General features: G+C 57.2%; 1 protein-coding gene and 1 long non-coding RNA gene across 5 annotated transcripts in view; one reads left to right on the top strand and one right to left on the bottom strand.

The window, feature by feature from the left end:
- Positions 1 to 22,973, bottom strand: part of SBK1 (SH3 domain binding kinase 1) — a 51,113-nt gene that overhangs the window by 12,153 nt on the left and 15,987 nt on the right. The window contains exon 1 of one of the 4 annotated variants that reach the window (XM_081299214.1): positions 10,731 to 10,865. The exons of the other annotated variants lie outside the window; for them this stretch is intronic. The gene's annotated coding sequence lies outside the window, so the exon portion shown is untranslated. Of the gene's footprint in view, positions 1 to 10,730; positions 10,866 to 22,973 lie in introns of those variants that run through there. 4 annotated transcript variants of the gene reach the window in all.
- Positions 496 to 8,269, top strand: LOC308651764. The gene is made up of 2 exons (XR_014022666.1): positions 496 to 7,059; positions 7,154 to 8,269. It is a non-coding gene; the product is annotated as an uncharacterized lncRNA (long non-coding RNA).

Genomic DNA, 22,973 nt, shown 5'->3' with positions numbered 1-22,973 from the left:
CCCTAACAGGGGCCAGGTGGGGAGGATGCCATGGGCTGGACCCTTGTCCCGGGTGGGTCGCCTCCCTTCTCTGGTTAGTATTATTATTAAAAGGTCCTGAAGAAGCAGCCGTGTGCTGGTGGAGTCGGCACCAAGGAGCCTGTGATTTCGCCTGCATCCCTGTTGGTCCCTGTACCGCGAGTGGCAGGAGCTGCGCCCTCAGCCTGCGCGCTCTACACCTCCATCCTCCTCTCTCACCTGCCTCCAGGTTCCTGGCTCTGATCCTGCTCGTCAAATAACTTGTCTTAAGAGCAGATCTGGCCCAGTCCTGGCCTCAACACGCATTTCCAATGATTTTTTTTTTTAAGAGAGAGAGAATTTTAATATTAATATTTATTTTTTAGTTTTCGGCAGACACAACATCTTTGTTGGTACGTGGTGCTGAGGATCGAACCCGGGCCGCACGCATGCCAGGCAAGCGTGCTACCGCTTGAGCCACATCCCCAGCCCTCCAATGATTTCTTTTGGGGCACCAGGGATTGAACTCAGGGGCACTTGACCCCTGAGCCACATCCCAGCCCTATTTTGCATTTTATTTAGAGATAGGGTCTCACTGAGTTGCTTAGCGCTTCTCCCTTTTGCTGAGGCTGGCTTTGAACTTGCAATCCTCCCGCCTCAGCCTCCGGAGCGGCTGGGATGACAGGCGTGCACCACGGTGCCCCTTCAATGATTTCTTGAGTGAGCACGGTCTGTCTCCTTCCGCTCAGCCAGAGCCCCCCTTTCTTTGGATGGCCCTCTCTCTGTCCGTGTGGTTCAGGAGGGTCGTCTCCACTCTGGCTTCAGGCATGGGGCTGACCTAGGCCTCGCCAAACCAAAGATCCATGTCTGCCAGAGATGGACGTGTGACCAAAGGTGACCCACCAGGGTCAAGTGCTAGGACTTTGGCTACAGGTCTCAGCACAGAGGTGCCCTCTCGCCCTGAGCTGTAAAGCTGGAGGGCACAGCTGCTGGGGACTGTCTACCACCATGAGCGGGTGAGTCTGCCTGACCACGAGGCAGCAAAGAGACATGAGGAGATGAAAGATACAGGGACTCCTGGTGACTTTGAGCCAGTCACACCCCGGAACATTTCTTTCATGAATCAGTCTATTTCCTTTTTGGCTTAATGAAGCCTGTTGGAGTTAGTTTGAGAAACCCCCACCTAAAGAGTCCAGAAAAGTGTCCGTACAGTCCAGCAAGAGGCCCAGGAGCTCCTGGAGAGTGAGCCCCTGCCGCCATCAGCCAGCCATTCCCAGCACTGGGCCAGGATGGGACAAACGCGGGCTGAATAATTCTGTGAGTGTTTGGGAAGTTGTAACTTTTTACATCTTGGCTTTTCAGAATGTGACCCTGCGGGCACATAATTATTTCTCCACGGGTGGCAGGAAGGACCGTTGGGTCCATTTCACAGGCGCAGAGACTGAGGGCCAGAGGGAACATGCTTTGCTCACAGTCACTGAGAAAGTCAGTGGTAGGGCTGAGCGAGAAGCCAGGGAGCCACAGGGCAAGGCGCTGTCCCCTCTGGTAGCCCAGTTCAGCCCCCTGCACAGCACAGATGGGAGCAGCTGTGAGTGGCACCGGTCACTGTGCACAGAAAGGCTGGCAGGGCTGAGACGGTTGGTGACAGCCAGAGAGAGGAAAGTGACAGGTAGCTAATGCTCAGGGAAGCCCTGTAGAGTACCCAGCGCCTCAGGTAAATGAACTCATCCTTACACCATCCCATGACATATTAGTGACATATTACCCCCAAATTACAGATGAGGAAACTGAGGCACCCTTAACTGAGATCATCCCATCCAGGGAGCCACAGAGCCAAGGTTCAAACCCAGCGCCCATCACTCACACCCAGCAGCTTAACCTCTAGGCTGATGTCTCTAAAATGACAGCGTGAATGTCACCATTTATGTTGCCAATTTCATATTCACTGCAACCCCATTTTACAGACAAGGACACTGAGGCTCAGAGGGGTTAGGCAACTCTCCCCAAATCAATCCGTGCATGAGCAGCAGAGCTCCGACTCCCCCTCTTAGCTCTTGGTCTCTGGTTCCCAGCCCCAGGTCCCCCTCCCGCCCCACTGCATTCAGCACCACAGGCGTGGACAGCGCCCGGGCAGGCCCAGCCTCCAAGTGCAAGAGGCCCTAGAGGATGAGGAGCAGGCGAGGGACTGGAGAACTGGAAGTCGGGATGGTGGCTGGAAAGCCACATCTGGGCACAGTGCCATTTAGTTAACCAGACCTTTACTGAAAGACACCCGGTCACACCCGACGCTTTGCTACTCACTGCACACAATGAGTGGCATGCACGCAGTCGTTTTGCTGAGTGCACGGGTATCTGTCTATGGTAAGTTCTAGAAACAGGGGTGTGAGTTGAAGGACAAGTGTGTTTGGGACACCTGCAGGTGCCTGACCCCCTGCTGGGAGCTGTGCCCCACACCCCTGACTCCCAGGTAGGGCAGGGCTGCTTCTTGGAGGAACACAGCAGTGGTCATCAGCCCCTTCATCCTCTCTGGGCCTCCATGTCACTGTCACCGAGGTCAGGCAGTTCCAGATGGTTAGTGCTACCTTGACGTAGGGGAAGGGTTCTCGCTTGCGAGGGTTCCCGAAGCCACTCAGCCTCTGTGGCACCCACCCTGTCACCACCCCTCACTCCTACTGGTCCGAGCCATCAGCCTCTCAGCCACCCCTGCCCCCAGAGCCTGCCCTTATCACAGCAGCCAGGGGGCACCCCATCACTGCCAGCTCAGCACCTCCACTGGCTCCCGTCCCATTACAAGGTCCTCCCGATGCCCCTGTTGGCCCCCGAGCCGACTCTCTTGGGCCCTGTGCTTGGCACTCGGGTCTTCCTGCTGTTCCTGAGCCAGCCAGTCCTGCGTGGGGCGATCCCTCCACCTAGAAAGCTCTTCTCTGACAGCATATGGCTTGGCTCCTTCCCCCAGGACCCGCTCAGGGGACACCTTGCCAGCGAGGGCTGCCCTCCTGCCCTCTGACTCCGCACCCTGCTCTCTTTCCCCTGGTAGATGTACCATTTGCAGATGTTTGACACAATTCACCGCCTCGCAGCATCTACTGTGACTTCTCTTTGTCCCACCAAGTCTCAAGCACCTGGAACCGTGGTGCCTGGTGCGTTGACTGCTGGCCCCAGGGCTGCCACAGGGCAACCGAATCTCGGGGAGTGAAGGGAAGTGCTGTAGGAAGGCACTTCCTTAGGGACAGTCCTGTAGGGCCTTGGGGGTAAAAGGAGCCAGGTGTGGCTGGGGAGCAAGGAGACCGGGGACAGTGACAGGAGAGGTTGTATTTGCTCTTGCACCCAGGCACAGAGCCAGGTTTCCAAGAGGGTCCAGAGGACAGTGACCTGCCCAGCGGCCGCCTAAGTCCCCACAGTGGGCCAGGTGGAGCTCGGGAGGGGAAGCCCTTTCTCTGAGTCCCCAAGCCAGGTTTCCGGGGCCACATGACTTTAACACTTTCCCTGAAAGATGTCCCTTCCCCTCACGTTAGTTTACTGAAGTTCAGACAGCTGTCTGCACGTGGACTCTCCTGTCACTGCTAGGGAGAGGGGGACCCAGAGCCAGGCCCTCTGGGCCCTGAAGGAGGCTTATGAGGTGCTTAGCCAGGCTCGGGCCTCGGCCACTGGTCCCCTGGGAGCCCTGGCCATCTCTCTTCCATTTTCCAACCTATGAAATGAGCTGATTTAGTGGTTCTTATCTTTCAGGAATCTTTACAAGCTCAGGACCCTGTTCCCTGAGAAATGTCCCCATGCAGCAGTGTCCCCTTCTATATACAACAGCAGAGGACAGGGCCCTGGGGAGCCCCCAGACTCTAAATGGGACTCTGCTTCCCCATGGTCCTTTGACACAGTACAGACCCTGTCACGCACCCTGTTCTGCTTCAAAGGAAGAAGACGGTGTTCTCAGGTCTCGTCCTTGTCGTCCACTGAGGTGAAAACCGTGCTCTGTCCCTTCTTGGCAGTGTGACCTTGGGCGGGCTGTGCCACCTGCCTAAGCCCCAGCTTGCCCCACAGTGAGACGGAGCTGACCATGCCCAGTGAGCCTGGTGGGCCGCCGCAGGACAAAAGGAGCATGTCCCCAAGTGTCTGGTTCTGAGCAGATGCCTGGAGGGGCCGGGGAGCTGGTTCTGTGGCTGATGCTGCAGGTGAGCCCGGTTTTCTGTCCTGTCCACAGAGGCCATCTAGACTCCCTAAACCTCACCCTGAACCCACTCAAGCCGGAAGGAACAACGGTCAGTGGACCCACCTCTCCCATTTCCCAGATGAGGAAACTGAGGCAGAGTGGGGACTGTACCAAGACCCCACTGGTCACCTTGGCGGGACAGCGCCTGCTCCTCCTCTCTGCCCTCCCTCCAGGGCCCGCAGGGTTCCCTGTGCTGGGTGAGGCTCCTGGTCTGGCTCCAGCCTCAGCCTCTCCTTCCACTCCCCTCCCAGCTGGCGCGCAGTCTGCCCCTTCCCTGGGGCACAGCCTTGGTGGCTATTAATAGTCTGTGACTCTGCCAGCCTGCAGCTGGTACCCAGAGCTGAACAGGCTACAGAACCTCTTCTGGCCCCAGGGGAGGCGGGAGCCTTGGGCCTCGTCCTCCCCTGCTCCAGGGCCTGGGGCAGAGGCAGCCCTGGGGCCGTGGGGCCCGGTTCTCCCAGCCTCACTGCCTGGGGGAGGCGGGCAGCCCGGCCCTTGGGGGGGGGGGACAGGCTAGGGCACAGGGGGCTGGGGTCCCTCACCACTGCCTGGCGAGGCAGGGGTCTTGGCTGGGTGAGCAGGGGCTCCTGGGAGACTCGGCCCCTCCCCCTGCTCCTACAGGAGTGGACGGATGTGCTGTCGCCCAGCAGGCTGGGGCCCAGGCTGGGACACCACCATCCGGCTCATGAGGCTTGGGGCAAATCACTTACTCCCTGAGCCTCGGTCTCCTCATCAGTTAATGAGCACAGTGAGGACGCAGGTTCAGACAGAGGTTCAGACACCAGTGCTCCTGAGCCACTAGGGGAGGGGAGCTTCATATGCATCTTGACTCATTTAAACCCTACAACAAACTTAGGAGAAGCTATTTATTATCCCCGGAGACCAGAGAAGGAAAGATTAAGTAAGCATCCCGGGTCACACAGCTAGGAAGGGCCCCAGAGATCATCTGCTGGCTCCAGATCGTTCAGTAAGTATTCGTGGAGCGCCTTCGGAGCGCTCCGCTGGGCACTGTTCTTGGACCTGGAGGACAGCAGTGAGCCACAGGAACAGCCGGGCCCTCAAGGAGCCTGTGTTCTGATTGGTGGCAGACGAGGAGGAGCTGGGCACAGTGGCACAGGCCTGTAATCCCAGCAACTTGGAAGGCTGAGGCAGGAGGGTCTCCCGTTCAAGGCCAGCCTCAGCAACTTGGCAAGACTCTGTCTCAAAATAATAAAAAAGGCTGGTGTCGTAGCTCAGTGGTAGACCACCCCTGGGTTCAATCCCCAGGACCACAGGGGAGGTAAGGGATGAATGTCAATGGGAGACATTCTAGAGGGAGATATAGGCAGGAAGGGAAGGACCCCATGAGTGGTGGCCACAGGGCCTCGCTGAGAAGCCTGTCGCCCATGGACACACAGCTGGAGAGCTTTCCCAGTGGGAGCCAGGGAGGTGGACTGCGCAGGCGTGTTCAGGGGCAGGACTGCCGAGGGGTGGCCAGAGGGGGAGGGGGAGGCCGTTGTCATGTAGGGCTCTGGAAACCAGGACACAGATCTGGTTTTCACTCGGTGAGAAGCACGCTAAATCCCAGGCCTGAGCAAGCCCTTCCTGAAGCCAGCCTCCTCCCTGACTGGTGGAGGCAGACACACCACACCCACCTGGGCCTCGAACCCTCACACTCAGAGACTCCTCAGGATCCAGCGAGAGCGGAGACCCTTCCCTGCCCGGCAATACATCAGGACTGTGGCCAAGCCCAGACCAGGCCCCCTGGGTCCTTCTCACGGCCATGCTTTGTGGGCTGTGTATGAGTGGTGGGGGACTCTTCCCTGAACTGCAGACACAGGGACTTGAACAAAGCCCCGTCCCCTCACCTGGAGCCTCTAAAAGTGGGGCTGGTGCTCCCTTTCTGCCCAGGGCTTCTGAGGACTAAGGGCAAAACTTCAGGAGACACTAGGTGCCATTCATAGCCCTTTACAAATATTCATTCACTTAAGCCTCATGATGGCCCTACAGGCAGGTACTAGTATCGCCCCTATTTTATAGACAGGGGTATGAGGCACAGAGAGGTTAGGTACCTTGCCCAAAGCCACACAGCTGGGTCTGGATGGCTTTTTTTGGGGGGGGGGTTGGGGGAGGCACAAGGGATTGAACTCAGAGACACTAGGCCACTGAGACATATCCTCAGCCTGATTTTGTGTTTCATTCAGAGACAGGGTCTCACTGAGTTGCTTAGGGCCTCACTAATTTGCTGAGGCTGGCTTTGAACTCATGATCCTCCTGCCTCAGCCTCCCAAGCTGCTGGGATTATAGGCGTGCCTCACGGTGCCTGGCTTGGATTGGAGTGGCAGAGCTGGGCTCAAGAGTCCTGCTCAGGGCTAGGAGTGCAGCGCCTGGGGCCAAACGAGAAGATGACACCCCGTGCCTGGCCGCCGGGTGCACTTGGCAGGGTAAACTCTTCACTGCCTCCTTCCAGCCCAAGGGTGACATAGTCCCCAGGCGGGGCTGAGAGGGGTCTGGAGAGTCCTCTCTCAGATGTGGCCAAGCCATGGTGTGGATGGAGCGCGGGGGGTGGGCAGGAGAGGTGGCTTCCAGGTCCAGCTGCTGCCATTTCCTGAGACCCAGATGGAGCAGGCGAGGGATGCCTGGGGCCTGCAGGAGGTGCTGGTCCTGGCTCTGGCCCTGAGCCACCTGCCTGGGGCAGAGGCCTCCGGCAGTCACTGACCACCCGCAGGCATTGGCTGGACAGCAGAGGCCGGGGTGCAGACAGCCTTACCCAGAACCCTGCTCCTCAGGCTGAGCTCCAAGGCAAGGTTCAGAGAGCCCCCCGGACCCTCAGCCCTGAGCCCACCCTACCCTGTGCACCTCGGAGCAGGGGTGAGGTGTTCTTAAGCACTACAAATTGCTACCTTCCAAAGACGCCTGTCCTGTCTTGGGACAGCACCAACAGCCTTTCACTTCCTGGGACCAGCCCAGGGAAGCATAACCACCAAGGCTTACCCACCCTCTCACAAATGCCCCTTTGAAAAACTGCCAACAGTTCCTGGGCACATTTTCTAGAGCAGACCCTGTCCTAGGCCCTTTTCATGATTTCATTCACTTAATCCCCCAGATGATCCTATATGGTTAGTATTATCCCTGTCTTACACATAAGTAAACTGAGGCCCAGAGAGGTTAAGTGACTTGCTGAAGGTCACACAGCAACCAAATGAGGTACAAACCTAGGCAGAGTCCAGAGTCCGCGCTCTCAACCATGGTGCTCTGCCATCTACTTTGACCTCAGGCTGCTATAGACCTGTATCCAGAAAGATGGCACACTTCCTTCCAGGGCCATGCCCAGTGGCTGGGGCCCAGTGCTGGCCCCTGGCCCATCTACTTGGCAACACCCATCAGTTTCATTAACGTTTAGGGAATGTTGGGTTTCTGAGTGACTGCTGCATCCACGCACCCTTTTGCCTGACTGAAACCCAGACCTCAGTCTTACAAAGTGAGAGCAAGGAGGAGGCTTACAGGCAGGGAAACTTCAGCCTAATGTTCTCTGGACCGATGGGTAAACTGAGGCCTGGCAGGAAGCCTTCCTCTGAGAATCCTTGGCAGGTCCTGGGTCTAGAACCTTGGACTTTTGCTCCTGGGCAAGTGGCAGAGTAACAACAGATTTAGATGACTGGATGCCTCTAGCACAGGGTGGCAGTGTGTGACAGAGATGGGACCAGAGTGTCCAGGCTCATGCCCACTTCACCTCTGAGCCCTAAAGACCCCGGATGGACACTGCTCTCTGCATCTTCCGGCCTGCGCAGGGGAGGCCGGGAACACACACGTGCAGAGACACACGGAAGGTCCCCTGCTGAGCAAACATTTTTCTAGCCTCTTCCCTGGGCCTTCAGCCCTGGACGCCAGTGGCAGTGGCCAGGAGGTCACATCTCAATGAGCGAACAGGCCAGGGGGGTCCTAGGGCAAGCTGCAGGGGCATGTGCCCTGTCCAAACAAGGTGGCCATTCCTCAGCTCCGGCATAGGGTTGCCACCTCACCTGATTCTTCCAGAGGACCTGAATCAGTATTTGAATATGAGACCTTCCAATTGTTTTTTTTTTTTGCACCGACAGCAAATGTAAACATGTAAATACACCAGATTGACAAAACGCTTCTATAAGCTGTATTTTTTTTTTTTTTTTTAGTTGTCAGTGGACCTTTACTTTATTTATTTCTACGTGGTGCTGAAGATGGAACTCAGGGCTCCCACATGCTAGGCAAGCGCTCTGCCACTGGGCCACCACCCCGCCCCGTTCTTAAGCTGTATGTGACAACACGTGCTGGGTCATATGCTGGGCTCTGAGTTTGACAAGGCCAATGTGATGGGGACCAGACAGCCCTGTCCCCCGGAGGTCACAGCCCAGATGTGCTGAGGAACTTCCATAGCGCACGCAGACACACGCCACCAAGCCACCAAGCCACCAAGCATTCACATTCATCTCTACAGGATGCGCCAGGCCAGGTCAGGTCAAAAGGGGAGGTGGAGGCAGAAGCTGCTTCCAGGCCATTCTAGAGTGGGGCTCTAGGCCCAGGCGGGGTGCAGCATGGGACAGCGGAAGATGATTAGAAAACCCGGAGCAGATGGGCCAGGAGAGAGCAGGCTGGGGAGTGAGGTGGTTTAGGGCCAGACTGCAGAGGCCTGGACTCAGTGGGGGGTCACTGCAGATTAGACACGGTCCTCCTCTGGCCTAATGTCTCCCCCTGGTCAATGACTCCACTCTCCACTCTGGGTCCACTCCCTTCCTGTGAGTGTGTGGTCCCAACCTGCCAGGGCATGTGAACTCCTTCCCGGATGGTTAGGACACACCTGGATGCTTCTCACGATCCAACTCCTATCTACAGCTGCCCTGCTGGCTACAGAGAGAGTGGCTTGCTCTCTGTCACCCTCTCTGGGAAATGCCACATGCTTGCCCAAGGTCACACAGTCTTTAGGGCAGCTGCCACTCCCCAGCCTGTGCTGAGGGTGGCTGCCTCAGCTGTCCCCTCAGCTGTCCTTGAACTTTCAGGAGGGGCTACAAGAAGTTGGGCCTGAAGCAGTCCCTGCCCTCCCCTCCTCCGGGTCTCACCTTTACCCCCGGGGCCATGCCAGCAGCAGGTGTGTGGGGCGGGGAGGCAGGGACCTGGTGTGGTGAAGGGGGAGAAGAGGCATCAATGGCTCAGGCTCAGGGTCTCCAATTCTGCAGAAGCTGGGGGTCAGGTGCCTCAGGTTTGGGGTCAGGAACTGATCAGCTGGCAATGACCAGGGCCACCTTAACAGTCCAACTAAGTGTGGCCGGGGCAAGCCGACAACAGCTTGGGGGTCTGATCAAGAACAGGAACAGCTCAGGAGAGCTCAGGAGACCTGACAAAGGGCCCGACTCAGTGCACACACCAGCTAAAGGTCCAAATGAATCAATAAACAAAGGAGCTACTGGGGGCCCCCTGGTACCCAGGGTCCTGCATCCTGAGACTCAGTGTGCTCACCTATCGACTGGGTTTGGAGCCAATGCCTGCCTGCAGAGGGCTCCCAGCGAGGAGACTGGGGGATCCCAGCAGCCCAGAGTGTTCTCTGGCATCGGCCAGCCCCTGCTGAAGATCTCCCATTCAGAATTTCAGGGTACAACCTCCGGGGACACCTCACTTCCCCAGGAATTGCAGGGCCTGGGGTTCAGGACCACACTGAGGGCGGGGACCGTGGATGCTTTGCAGACTGGAAATCTAAAGCAAGAACCTGGAATGGCCTCTGGGCTGTCCAGGACACACTGACCCAATCCTAGGTTTGGCCCTGGGTGTTTTGGAGGTCAGGAGAAAGGAGGAACTTGGGTTTACTGTCCCTGGGACACATGGGGACAGAAAAGTGCTCTGACCTGAAAGGGCTTCTTCATCTAGACTACCTCTCCTCCCCAGAGACAAGCGCCTCACTTTGGGGAGGGCTTGCCCCCTCCCTGTCCTGCGGGGCAGTGGTCTGGGTGAAGATCCCCACTGTGGCCTGAGTGGTGGGCAGTGGAGACAGAGAAAACAAGGGATCCCCGCTCCTTCTCTCAAACACACCCCTTCCCTGCTCTCAGACAAAGACTCCACCCAAAGCCCCCGTCAGCGCCCAGAGCCACATGCTGCAGGCCCCTCACCTGTGGACACCCCCATATTTTCCCAGGGGACTCTACTTGAGAACTGAGGCTGGCCATGGGGGAGGGGTATATACACTCCGAGGACCTAGGGTCCAGCGCTCCGGGCTCAGATTTTGAGGAGCCTCTGCACCTTCTGCTCTCCTCTCCACGCACAGGGGGCTCCCTCATCACTCCCTCCTGGGGCCCCGGAGCAGCGCCCAAACCTCAGGGTTAGGGTGTGGGGTGGGGGAAGGGAGAGGAGGAGGGGGCGGCTCCTCCAAGCGAGACACAAAGAGACGTCCTTCAGCCTCGGCTCCATGGCGACGCTGGGGAGGGGGAGCGCGCTCACAATACTCCCTTCCCCACCTGCAGGGATGCAGGGATGCAGGGACCCCGGGGACCACTCACCTGCCGCCCCGCACCTGGGCCCGGCTTACCTGGGCTGGGGCCGCGGGGACGCCGCGGCAGGGGGCCTGGGCGCCGTCTCGGTCTCGATCAGCCCGGCCCCGGGGGCTCAGGGCGCCACAGTCACGGGCCGAGATCCGAAGGGTGCCGTCAGGGGCTCGGTCGCCCGAGTCCCGGAGGTTCGAGGGGGGTCCCCGAGGCTTCTTGCTGGTGAGGGTTCCCAGACCTGGGGTTTCCGTGTGCCAGGGCTGGGGCTTAGGATCCCTGATCTGGGGAGTTCCGAGCTGGGTCTTGGTGGCTTGAGGTGTGGAGTTGCAGCGACCGGGGTCTTGGGAGGGGTTCCAGCAATCCCGTTCGGGGAGCTCTGCGTTCTGGGTCTTGGGGGGCCCAGACCGAAGAGGGGGAGTCTCCGCGGAGCCGCAGGGAGCTCTGTCTTCGGAATCCGAAAGCTGGCTCCGCTGTCCCCCGCGGCAAGCCGCTCGGTGTTGGCTCGGGGGCCTCCGCTGCCCGAGGCTCGCTGGACGCTGGATGTCGGGGAGATGCCCGCGCTCCGCGGCTGCGGGGCTGCAGGGTCCCGGCCACCGGCGGGCGCTGGGAGGACGCCCCTCAGCCGCTGGGGGGCTCCGTCGCCGCCGCTACGAGCAGCCCGGCTCTGCGGTCCCGAACCCCGGCCTGGCCCGGGCTCCGGCTGCGGATCCGGCTCGCGCTCCGCCTGGCGCTCGGGCCCCAGCGCCGGTGCCCGCCCGGGCTGCGCTCCATCGCGGCATCGCGGCTCCGCCCTCCCGCCGGCGCGCACCTGCCCGCCCGGCCCACGGCTCCGCCCTCCGGCTCGCGCGCCGCCGCCCGCCCCTTTGTCCGCCCCGCTTGGCGCGCGCGCGCTCCCGCCCGCCCGCCGCGCGCTGCGGGGCGCAGAGTCTCCCCGCGCGCGGGGCGCGGCGCGGCGCGGCGCCCCCACCCGCCTTCCGGCCGCGCCGGGTCCTAGCGCCCACGGGCTCCTTTCCCCTCCTCCCACCCCCGCCTTTTCTAGGTCAGAGCCCACGAGGGGGCGAGAACGAGGTTACAGAGGACTCGGGGGAGTCTTAGAGGGTCACCTGGTCCAGCTGCCTGGCCCCCGAGGGACCACGCTGCCCCAGACTGTCCCAGTCAGTGCTTGTGGGGCGGAGCCTGGGTCTGTTTCAAGAAGGGAAAACAAATCCGAGTTCTCCTATTCGATATGCATTCACTCCATCGTCCCTCTGTCCGTCTGCCTGTCGGCCCATCTATCTAGCCATCCATCCATTCATCATCCATCTATCCATCCGATTTCGAGCGAGACCCCAGAGAACAATCTGCTCAGGGATGAGGTCTTAAACTGGGGTCTTGGGCTGTGGACCACTCGGGTGGCATCTGTGACCCATGCTGTAAACGGGAGGTGACTAGTCAAGGAACGCGGTGGGGGGTGAACGGGGCTTGGACAGAAGGGAAGAAAGGGGATTCCTGGCAGAGATAGAGGTGCAGCATGTGTAAAGCCACCCGGCTGTGAAGGAGCTTTGTATGATAACCGGAAATTGGTGGCCTGAATGGAAGTGGGGCGGATGAGGACAGAGATGAGATGGGGACAGCGCATCTTTCCAGGCCCTAGTCTCTCTCCCTCTCGTCCTTGCAGCACACTCTGCTTTATGAGAAAGCCCCCAATGCCCCAGGCACCTCCCCTATTTCTTCTGTGATTAGGCGTTTTTCTCAGTCCTACCATCTGACTGTTTCTAGAACTTTGAAATCCAGGGATGAAGCGCTCAAGTACCATAGGTCACATAAATTACTGAATAGGGGTCGGGGATATAGCTCAGCGGCAGAACAGGGTCTAGCATGCAGGAGGCCCTGGGTTCCATCCCAGAACTGCAAAAAGTAACTGAGGTCAGGCAAAAGGCTAGGGAGTAGTGGAAATGTTACAAACTGGAGGGACCCCGGGCTCCTGTAGCCAGATGGTGTTTCAAGAAAAGCAGAAAATCCATATCCTAACATAAAATCTTCCAGCTTTTCCATGTTTGCAGTGCGTTCCCCAAGTTCAGAAATATTGAATGGACCAAATGAAACACGCTTTGGCGGCACATCTGATCTACAGGTCGTTGGTTGGCAACCTCTCCTGTTGAGAATATTGCTCAGTGTCTAACTTGTCTTTCTCCCATCTCTACTTACGTGCATGTTTCTTGAATGCAAGTCCTTTGTGGCCATCAACTCTGTAAAATGCAAATTGAATCAAGCGCCTCCCCTACACGAAATTTTGAAGGACTCCCTGTTCCCTCCAGGATAAAGTCTACCCTCCTTATTGTGACATTCAAAGCCTTTAGCATTTGGAGCCTGTTCACCATTTCCCCTCTCCATTCAGCCTTGACCTCAGTCTCCCTGTTCTGGAACATCTACTTCCTCATCTTTTTTTTTTATTATATATTTGTTTTTCTTTATCTAGAACATCTTTCTCCTCTTCTTTGTTTTCCAAACAAATTATCCTGCCAACCAATTCCTCTGTGGCTGCTGTTCCTCCCCTCCCTCTTCTTGAACTACCAATGTCAAATTCTACTCTCTTGATTCTAATGCTGTCCAAGGAAGGCACAGTGCCCCCAAACTAATGAAGGTGTTTGAGTTATTGGCAACACAGTAGAGGGGGGCTGGAGAGGGAGGAAGTGGGAAAGAATGCCCTCCTGGGTCCAACAACCAAGTCCCAGGACATTAGAGCTTATCGAGGACTTTCCTTTTTATCGGATGAGGAAACTGAGGCCTAGAAAGGAAAGGGGTTGAATCAGGCCTTGACACACTCCCAGCCATGGTTATTACTTGTTGGGATCTAAAACATCCCCCTAAAGCCATCAAAGGCTTGGTTCTAAGATTGGTGCCATGGGAAGGTGGTGGAAACTTTTCCGGGACGTAGTGAGAGATTTTAGGTCATTGGAGGAGTGTCTTTGAAGGGGCTTGGGGGACATGAGTCTTTCCTCTCTTCTTTTCATTCCTGTCCATGTGGTGAAGGAGCTTGCTCTGCCACATGCTCCTGCCACGGTGGACTGCTTCACCACAGGCCCCCAAAGCCATGAGACCAACGAAACCTGGACGGAAGCCTCCAACATGGTGAGCCCAAATAAACCTTTCCTCTTCCTAAGTTGTTTTTGTCAGGTATCTGACGATAACAGAACGCTAACCCAGTTCCTGAGGGCTGGCCAGGTTAAGGCCCCCTTCTGCAGAAACCTTCCTTGATTCCTCAGTGGGGGCCGTGATTACCCACAAAGCAATTAGGAAAAGTTTGCCAAGACACATTGTGGGAAATAAGATCCTGTCCTCTCCCACGTCGGAGCTGAGAGGGACTTTTGTAGTCCAGAGACACGGCAAGGGTCCCACCAAATTTAAGCTATGGCTGTTGCTGGGAAACTTTGGGCTTTAGTGTCCTGGGGCCAATGGGTAAGAAGAGGGGAGTCGCTGTCCCTGCAGAGGAAGGCAGGCTGTTTTATAGAATGGAAGCCCACAGACACCTGTGTGGATCCAACGGTGCATGGATTATGATAACCAACAGTTTGGGTCCCTGAGGACTGAAGGGGTCACACCTGGCCAAGATGAGAGCTGATGCTGGAACATGGTAGAAATTTTAGGAGGTGAGTGTGGATCATTTGAAATGGACAGTGGAAGGGGAAGGATTGAGTCCCTGATTAGGCCCCCAGATAACTGCAGCAGCCAGGAGAGGAGGCTGTAGTATGCTCCACTAAGTCTTCAAAGTTTCCTCTTAGAAACTCTTCAAAGAGGCACATGGCGAGGGCTGGGGCGTAGCTCAGGGGTAGAACATAGCCATGCATGCGCGAAGCCCTGGGTTCAATCCCAGGAAGGAAGGAGGGGGTCATGGGTCTGAGAAATTGCCCTGTAGCACAAGGGGAGGAAGATGGCAGCCACGAACTTGTGCCACTCAGACCTCTGGCATCAGGGAAAGTATTCAACCAAGCAAGGCAGCTGTGAAACCCATCTCTGGCTCCCCAAAGAGGCTCCAGTTTGCTTCCCATGGACTGGTCCCAGCCAAGGAACAACAGCACACCTGTTCCTTGGAGGCACAGAAGCCCTCTAATGGGCGACCTTGGATCAAGGTCGCCCCTTGGCATTGTCAACACATTATCTGCACTGCAGCCTGAGTCTCTCTCTCTCCCCTAAGGGCTGGATCTGGTGCAGCCTGCGGCTTCTCCCAGCCCCCTCTCACTCCCGCTCTTCGATCTCCTCCCAAGCATTTTCTCCAACAAATTGCTGACCCCACCTTGGCCTGCTTCTCAGAGGACTGAGCCACACGACATATCTGGAGAGAGGAACTAACGCAGCAGTTTAGGAGGCTGCGGGTCTTGGTCACTGACACCTAGGGATAAACCATCTTGCCAGCCCCAAGCTTTTTCCCCAGGAAGACCCCCCAGGGGTCTTGACGGGCATAATTTGGATAGCAGAACGCAAAGGTAAAACTTGGCCATGATTTCCACAGCCACGTAGAACACAGGTTAGAAAACAGAGATCATCTCCATTTAGATTTCCTCTGCCCAGGGCCCACAGCCCTTTACAGTGATGCCACATCTATATGCTCCCGCGTAGTTAGTGACTGCTCCCTGTAAATCACCAGGCATGATAGAGGCGAGGCCCCTGGTCATCTGCAGGACAGCGGTCTTGTCCAGGTAGAACCCCCGCCCCCCAGAATGGCCACCAGTATGCCTAGGACATTGGTACTGGTGACCAGCTCACACAGCCTGATGGACCCTGGTGGCACTGCCGACTGGGGAGGTCCGAGAGCTGATCAGGTTGAAGATGACAGATAGGATGATATTTGGGGCCATAGTTTGGAAGCAGTTGACAGGCACAGGAGCATCCGGGGCCTCCAGAAGGTAGTCATGGCTGATAAGCAAAGCCGGGAAGTTCACCAGAACCGGAGGGGATCGGGGAGTGACAGCTGGGCAGGCGGGATGTGCAGAAGCTGGAAGGGACCCGTCTTCCAGTCTCTTTCTGGAGGATACATTCTGAAGCGAGAGGCACACTGTTCCAGAGACACTGCCACTGAGCCCCCCACCCCCACCCCACGTGGAAATACAACTCCGGGACCGTGGGTGGCCAGCTGGCTGCCACTGTGATGGCAGGAAGAGCAAAAGACCTGCTTCTCTTTGGTGTCACCGACCTGCTGGGCTGAACTTGAAGCAGCTTTCAGTTGGGAATTCTGCTCCCTGCACTGAAGGTGTGCCAAGTCCTACGAGGAGAAGAATCTCTCCAGAGCCATGACAGCGGCTGTTTCTGGGGACGGAATCCAGGAAATGGGATGGGAGGGGGTGTGATGGGAATTCATCTTTCTCTGTCATGTTTTGTCTTTTTTTAGTAAAAATATCTGACGCGAATAGGATAAAATGTTAACATTGATTCTAGCAGTGGCTGTGCACGGGTTTACACTTTTCTTTAATTTCCTTCACTTTTTTCCCCCAAACAATTAAAAATTATTCAGTGGGAGTATTTTAAAATGGAATCTTCTTTCTTTTTCTTTTCTTTCTTTTTTATTTGTACTGGGGATGGGATCCAGAGCCTCACACATGCTAGGCAAGTACTCTGTCAAGGAGTTATATCCCTAGCCTTTTTTATTTTGAGAGAGAGTCTTAGTTGCCGAAGCTGGCCTCCAACTTTCCGTCCTCCTGCCTCAGCCTCCAGAGTCACTGAGATGACAGGTGTGTGTCACCATGCAGGGCTTCTTTCTTCTTCTTTTCCTTTTCCTTCGCCTTCTTCCTTACATTTTTGTAGCGCTGGGGATGGAACCCAGGGCCTCGCACATGCTAGGCAAGCACTCTACCACGGAGCTACACCCCCAGTCTTAATTGGGATCTTAACAAGAAATGAAAAGAGAAGAAAGAGCTTTCCCAGGATGTGACTCTGTTTTCTAAAGCCAGGTCCAAGATGACGTCACCGACCACACTCTGAGAAGCACTGGGGATGGGGTAGGGTTGGCCACCCCAGTCTGCCCCACCCTGACCTCCTGCTCATGGTGGTCCTGCATCTCCATGCTCCTTAGAGCTGGAGAGTACGGCTCTTTCTCCGGGGAAGTCGTGCAATGAGATCTGATAGATCTTGACCCTGACCACAATTATCCTGGACCCCAGAGTTTTTTTGGTACCAGGAATTAAATCCAGGGGTGCTTAACCACCAAGCCATACCCCAACCCTTTTAAAATATTTTACTTAGAGACAGGGTCTCGATGAGTTGCTTAGCACCTAGCTTTTGCTGAGGTTGGCTTTGAACTCCCGACCCTCCTGCCTCAGCTTCCGGAGCCGCTGGGATTTGAGGAGCTCTCCTGGCCAGGAGGGTGGGGGGGAGGGTTCTTGTTGCTGGTTCAGTCCCAGATCTTTCCATGGGGATGGGTCACCAAAGTCACCCCTGAGGGCTGCAGACATCAGGCAGGAACAAGTGCTGTCTAGCACACATCCCTCCCTCGGGGTCTGGCTCTGATCCCGTCCTAGTTTGAGTTTCTCGGAAAGAGACCCTGAGACAAGGAGCCAAGAGCACGTCGTTTGTTTGGTAGGTGATCCCAGGGAGGGGACAGGAAATGAGTGACAAGTGGGGGTGTGTCATCAAGCATTTCTGCACTGGGGGGGAAACACAAGCAGGTCACCTGTGTGCTGCAGAACTCTGACAGTTCTGACCACCCTCAGAGTTACCCCAACGGAGGGCAGGGGCTGGGTGGAGCTGCTGGGTGGGGGGGCGGGGCGCTGATGAAGTGGGCGGAGCAGGCAGAAGTGGGCGGAGCAGGCAGAAGTGGGCGGGGCAGGCAGAAGTGGGCGGGGCAGGCTGAAGCCCGAAGGCTCTGGAGACAAGGTTGCTGGCGAGTGGAATTTGGGAAGGGGGCCAGGATGTTCGGAGGGTGGGTCTGCCTCAAACGCTGGGGCTGGGAACGGTGCCCTAGACCTGCCACGACGCCTGTGGCGTCCTGGTGGCGCAGACCCCTTATTCAGCTCGTTCCCTGCTGGCTCTGAGTACAGAGCCCTGTTTTCCTTTGGGAATTTACACTCCCTGTCACACCCCTCTGTACTCCTAAGGGTTGTGACCCCACTCCCACCAACCAGTGGATAACACCCCCTAGCCAGAGCAGTAGTTTCTGAGATGGGTCTGTGCCCCGGGGTCGGGTGGATAGGATGGGCTCTCTCTCCATTGCACTGAACTGTGGCAGGGTGTAGGCCTGGGCTTCCACCAGCAGGAGAACCTCCAAAATGACGCCAACGCAGCAGATGGCAGAACAGAGAGATGGAGACAGGCACAAGCCCGTCAGTGCTTGAGCCCCTTGATCTAGCCATACCTGAAGACTTTTTATTTCTCTGACCCAATCGATTCCTTTTTGTGTTTAAGTGAGACACTTGGGTCTCTGTTGCTTACCACCCCAAGCTCCCTGCACTGAGTGTAAATGTGGGTTTCTAAAGCATTTAAAAATGCAGGAGTTGAACTTACAGGACTCCTCTGCCCTGTGTACTCACTGTTTCCTCATAATATATTTTCTTAGAGTCTCAGGTTGTGTAAGTGGGTTTTCAGAGGAAGCTGAGCCTGGCCAGGCAGAGATTGGAGTCTTTGGAGTCCAGCCTCTGTCCCTAAGGGTGGAGCTGGGTCTGGTCAGGGCTCAGGAGGCTGGATAGCTGCTGGGGCTGCCTCTGGGACCCCTTTCCCTCGAAGCTCCAAGAATCTCTGCATTCAGAGGCACCCAGGATACGAAGGTGCTGGGGTGACAGTGGGCTAAACAGCCCAGTCCTGGCCTGCAGGAGCTTCCAGCTGAGTGTGGGGGAGGAGACCCGACCCTCATCAAGCCAGTAAATATAAAATTGACCTTGACCAGGGTTCCAAAGAGAGATGAAGGCCAGGGCTTCCTGGAAGAGGTGGTGGCACGCAGTGACCTCATGCAGGCTCCCGGGTCAGGCCAGACCAAGCTGCACAGAGATCTGAAGGGTGAGCAGGAGCATCATAGGCCAAGGCCTGACCAGTGCTCAGGCCCCGCTCACCTCTTCCTCTACGATGGGCACTGAAGGTCCTCTCTCCCCAGAGCCCAGTCCCTGCAATGTGAACATACTTTTTCCTTCCTGCCTTTGCAATCTTGCACTCCTCAACCCTGGTAAGTTCTGTCTGATGGCAAACCCGCATCCTGCCTGCTGCCTGTGCAGCCTACTTTCTTTGCTTGGGTCCCAGGGGAGATGATGGGCTGCTGAGCACCTCTCTTCCAATGTTTTTCGAGTCACTTCTCAGACATGGGTCTCCAGGCTGAGTAGACATCTAGGATGCACCAGGCCTTCACCAGGAGAGGGCCTTCCGCCAGATGAGGAAACCGAGGCAGAGACAGCCGAGGCCCTGCACTAACAAGGCCGGTGTCTTCCACTCTTGGAGTGGAATGGGACTCCGTCCTGAGTCCTTCTTGTCACTTATGCCCTACCCTCCTCAGACCAAGGGCCCTACCCAGGCTGCAGCCTCCAGCCCACTCTGTCCCTCCCCCAGCCCCTCGCCCCTGGGAGCCTCTGTTCACATGTCCACTTACTTAACAAGCACAGATCTGGGCCTGGCTGCCTCAAACCTCGCAAGGACCCCTTGGTGTGGCGCTGCTACCCTAGATCAGAGACTCGGGAGGTGGAGCAGTTTGTGAAGCTCCTGCGTCCACGGGACTTGACCCCACGCAGGCTCCCAGGTCAGGCCGGACCTCAGGGCCCATGCCCGGCCCCGTCGCCTCCTGTCCTCCTCAGCCCTGATTCTATCGGATCCCATGTCCTCTCTCTCCCCCTCCACCTCCCTGTCCCCATTTCCATTCCAGCCTGTGGGCTGCTGCTGGTCCTGGGAGGAAGGACAGTGGAGGCCCGGGGTGCTGAGGGCTCCGGCCTCACCCCGCTCCTTCCCAGGCTGGTAGAGGCTCAGCCTAGCGGGGGCTGGAGGAGGCAGGCAGGGGTGGAGGGTGGAGGGGGCTGGGTGGCGCCGCCGGCCTGCAAGCCCTAATTAAGTGAGTTAATTAGGAGGGGAGGGGCGGAGAGGCCTGTGGGAGTTAATGAGCTTGGCTAATTAAATGGATCCCGAGAATGGCTTGAATTCTAGTGGCTGGGGAGAGACAGGGGCTTAGCCAGAATGGAGGGAGGGAGACGAGACACCCTGCAGCTCCCTGGTGTCACCAGGGTTTGTCTGAGGCCATCATTGGGGGTCCGTGGCTACCACTGGGGTCTCAGGCCACAGAGGCCACTACCAAGGACTGCAGCTACCCCGGGGTCTCTTTTTAAGTTCCTGTCAGGGCCTGGAGCCCTCACCAGCTGTGTGTGGTTTTGACACCTGGGTCTGAAGTCACCAGTGAGTCCCTGGAGACACAGCCCCCAAGGGTTAAAGCTAGATCTCCTTTGAATGCTTCAGGGCAGGAGGGTAGAATTTGAGTCCCCACCTTGGGACCCTTCGGAGCAACAGTGACGATCCTGTGACTTGCCGGGAACCTTGGCAGCCCTTGAACCCCTCTCAGGTTCAGTTTGCAAAGATACCCACCCCTACTGTTGCCAGGGGACAGGGACCCGCAGGTTCCCCTCCCATTCACAGAGGTGACAGCTGAGGCCCAGGGAAGAGGGAAGGGGCTCACCCTGGCTCGACCCCAGCCTGCTGCTCGGACCCGGGACGTGGAGCCCTGGGGTGGGCGGGGAATGTTCTCTCCCAGGCCTGGTGCCAGTCACCTTGAAGGCCACCAGCTGTCCCAGGAGCCTGGGGACTTTCTCTTGGTTGGCCTGGTTCTAATTGTGGAGCCCCAAATAACAACGACGGGTCCTCGGGACACAGCACTCAGCACCTGCGAGGTGCCAGCCCTTGCCACCAGGGTCACTTACAGAACCAAGGGCCTCCAGAATGAAAAGGTGCTGTCCCTTGTTCAGAAAGCAGAAGGAAGAAAAAAAAAAAGCCCCTTCTTTTCTCCTGAGGGTGGTTCCCAGTCTGTCATGGTGGCCTATTTAATGTCACCCTCCCTTGGGCACGGAAACTCTAGCAGAGCAGGTGCAAACCCTCACAGGGGCCTGGGCCACCTGGCTGAACACCCAGCACTAATCCACCCCACCCAGGCCCCCAGCAGGGCGGTGACAGCCCAGAAGCTGTGGGGTGGGGGTGGAGCTGACTGCGCATGCTCCGTGGTCCCATACAAATCCGGCGTCCCTTACAAATTCAAAGATGAACTGATTTAAGGATCTCAAGACACGGAGCCAGGTGGGGTGGTGCACACTTGTCACCTCCGCAGCTCGGGAGGTTGAGGCTGGAGGGTGGCAAGTTCGAGGTCAGCCTCAGCCACTTAGTGAAAGACCCTCGGCAACTCAGCAAGACCTTGCCTCAAAACAATAAATAAATAAAAAGGACTGGGGTGTAGCTCAGTGGCACATGCTGGGTTCAGTCCCCCAAACCAAGAAAGAAAGAATTTCCAGACGCCAACCAGAGAGCATGAAACCCCATGCTACTGTGCTGGCCTCAGACCCACCAAGCTGACCCTGCTGGACCCACGCAGCCACCCTGTGAGCTCGGTACAGCCACTGTCCTCATTGTAGATATTTGATTATTCACTCATTCAGTTACCAGCTATTTATTTCTCTGTGGTGGTGCTGGGGATGGCACCCAGAGCCTCACACATGCTCTACCCCTAGAGCCCCTCGATATTTATTGGGTGCATGCCGAACACTTTGCAGTGAGCCAAACAGAGGAAAATCTCTGCCCTCCTGGGGCCTCAAGACGACAAACAGGGTAAATAAGTAAACGATTGTGCTTCGAGGGATTAGCGTGAAAGAAGAAATAAAGCCGAGAAGGGAGTAGAGGCAGGGATGTCCTCACGGAGATGGGGACACTTGAGCCGAGACTTGAAGGAGGTGAGGGAGGGAGCCTCTCGCAGACAGGGGGAGGCAGATGGAGGGAACAGCCGGTGCAGAGGCCCTGAGGCCAGAGTGTGTTGGGATGTCCTGGAAACATGAAGATGCCCATGTGGTTGGAGCAGCGTGGGAGATGGTGATGGCGACAGCTCCTTTAGGGCCACCGTGAGGTCTTTGACTTTGAGGTGGGAAGGTCCTGAGCAGAGGCGGGATGGCCTGTGTCAGGCTTAACAGGCGCCCCCTGGCTGTCGTGGGGAGAAGAGACCGTGGAGCGAGGCCGGGAACACAGAGGAGGCGACTGCTCCAGAATGATGAGAGAAGAGAGGCAGCAGGAGTGGAGGGGGGAGAAGCAGTCAGACCCAGAGAGGAAGGCTTAGTCACCCGGATGTGATGGCAGGTGCACAACGGCAGGAGGCCGGGGTTGGAGGATGGGAGAGTCAGGTCACCTCCCAAGGACTCTGCACTGGGCACCTGGACTATGGAGTCCCTTGGGCATCTGAGGACATGGTGCTCTGTCCCAGTCTGGCTCCCCGGATTCCTTGCCCCTCCTGGGGTGCCCTCTCCTCATCTGCACTCCTGCCTGCCCTGGCCCAGCGGCTGCAACGTGGGGATGCCTCCGTGGACCTGCTTTGGCGGTCCCTACACAAGGTCACAGGCTGAGATGCCCACAGGGGCCAGGGTGGTACAGGGGCATAGCTGGGGCAGGGACGGTGGTCAACTGGAGAGTCCTGGCCCGTGGGGGTCCTCTGCTGTACACGGGAATGCGGACTCAGATTCCCAGAGCTTCTGATTTTTCCAGAGAAGGCAGAAATCTGGATCTTAGAATTCCATGCCCTGATTTTTAGATATCAGCAAATCATTTTTAAAAAGTCACCCTTCTGTGCAACCCAGGGGGTGAGGAGACCTTCATGTCCAGGTCTTTGATTCCTGCCTGCTGCAAAACCTGGGAACAGAGAGGCCACTCGGGGTCGGACCTGATAGCTCGGCTCCTGGCCAGGCTGGGCAGGAGCCCCGTGAGGACCAGTTAGAATTGCTAGGAGGGAGCAGGTTGGGTGGGGCAGTGACATTTCTCCATGCTTGGCGTGGTTGCCAGGCAAGGGCAGCCAGTGACCCCTTGGGCAGCAGGGAGGGAATGTGGTGGGGGAAGGTGGCTTAGCCTGTGTCTAGGAAGAAGCAGGGTGGGGTCTGCTCCCAGGCAGGAGGACCAGGAGGACTGAGCAAGAAGGGGACATGGCTGCTCCTGGCTTTCCCTGCCCTGGAGGCCACATCCCTCTCTAAATGGAGCTCCATCTGTCTCCCTGGACAAGACTGGGCAGAGGGACTGGAGAGAAGTAGGAGACAGAGCCATGGGCCCCCGTTTTTGGGTAGGGGTGGTGGGAGAGATAAAATCCAGAGGCCCATTGAGCCACATCTTCAGCC

The sequence above is a fragment of the Spermophilus citellus genome (assembly GCF_964194105.1).
Source record: "Spermophilus citellus genome assembly, chromosome: 6".
NCBI lineage: Eukaryota > Metazoa > Chordata > Mammalia > Rodentia > Sciuridae > Spermophilus > Spermophilus citellus.
The sequence above is the reverse complement of the archived record's forward strand: the minus strand, read 5'-3'. Positions and strand labels throughout refer to the sequence as shown.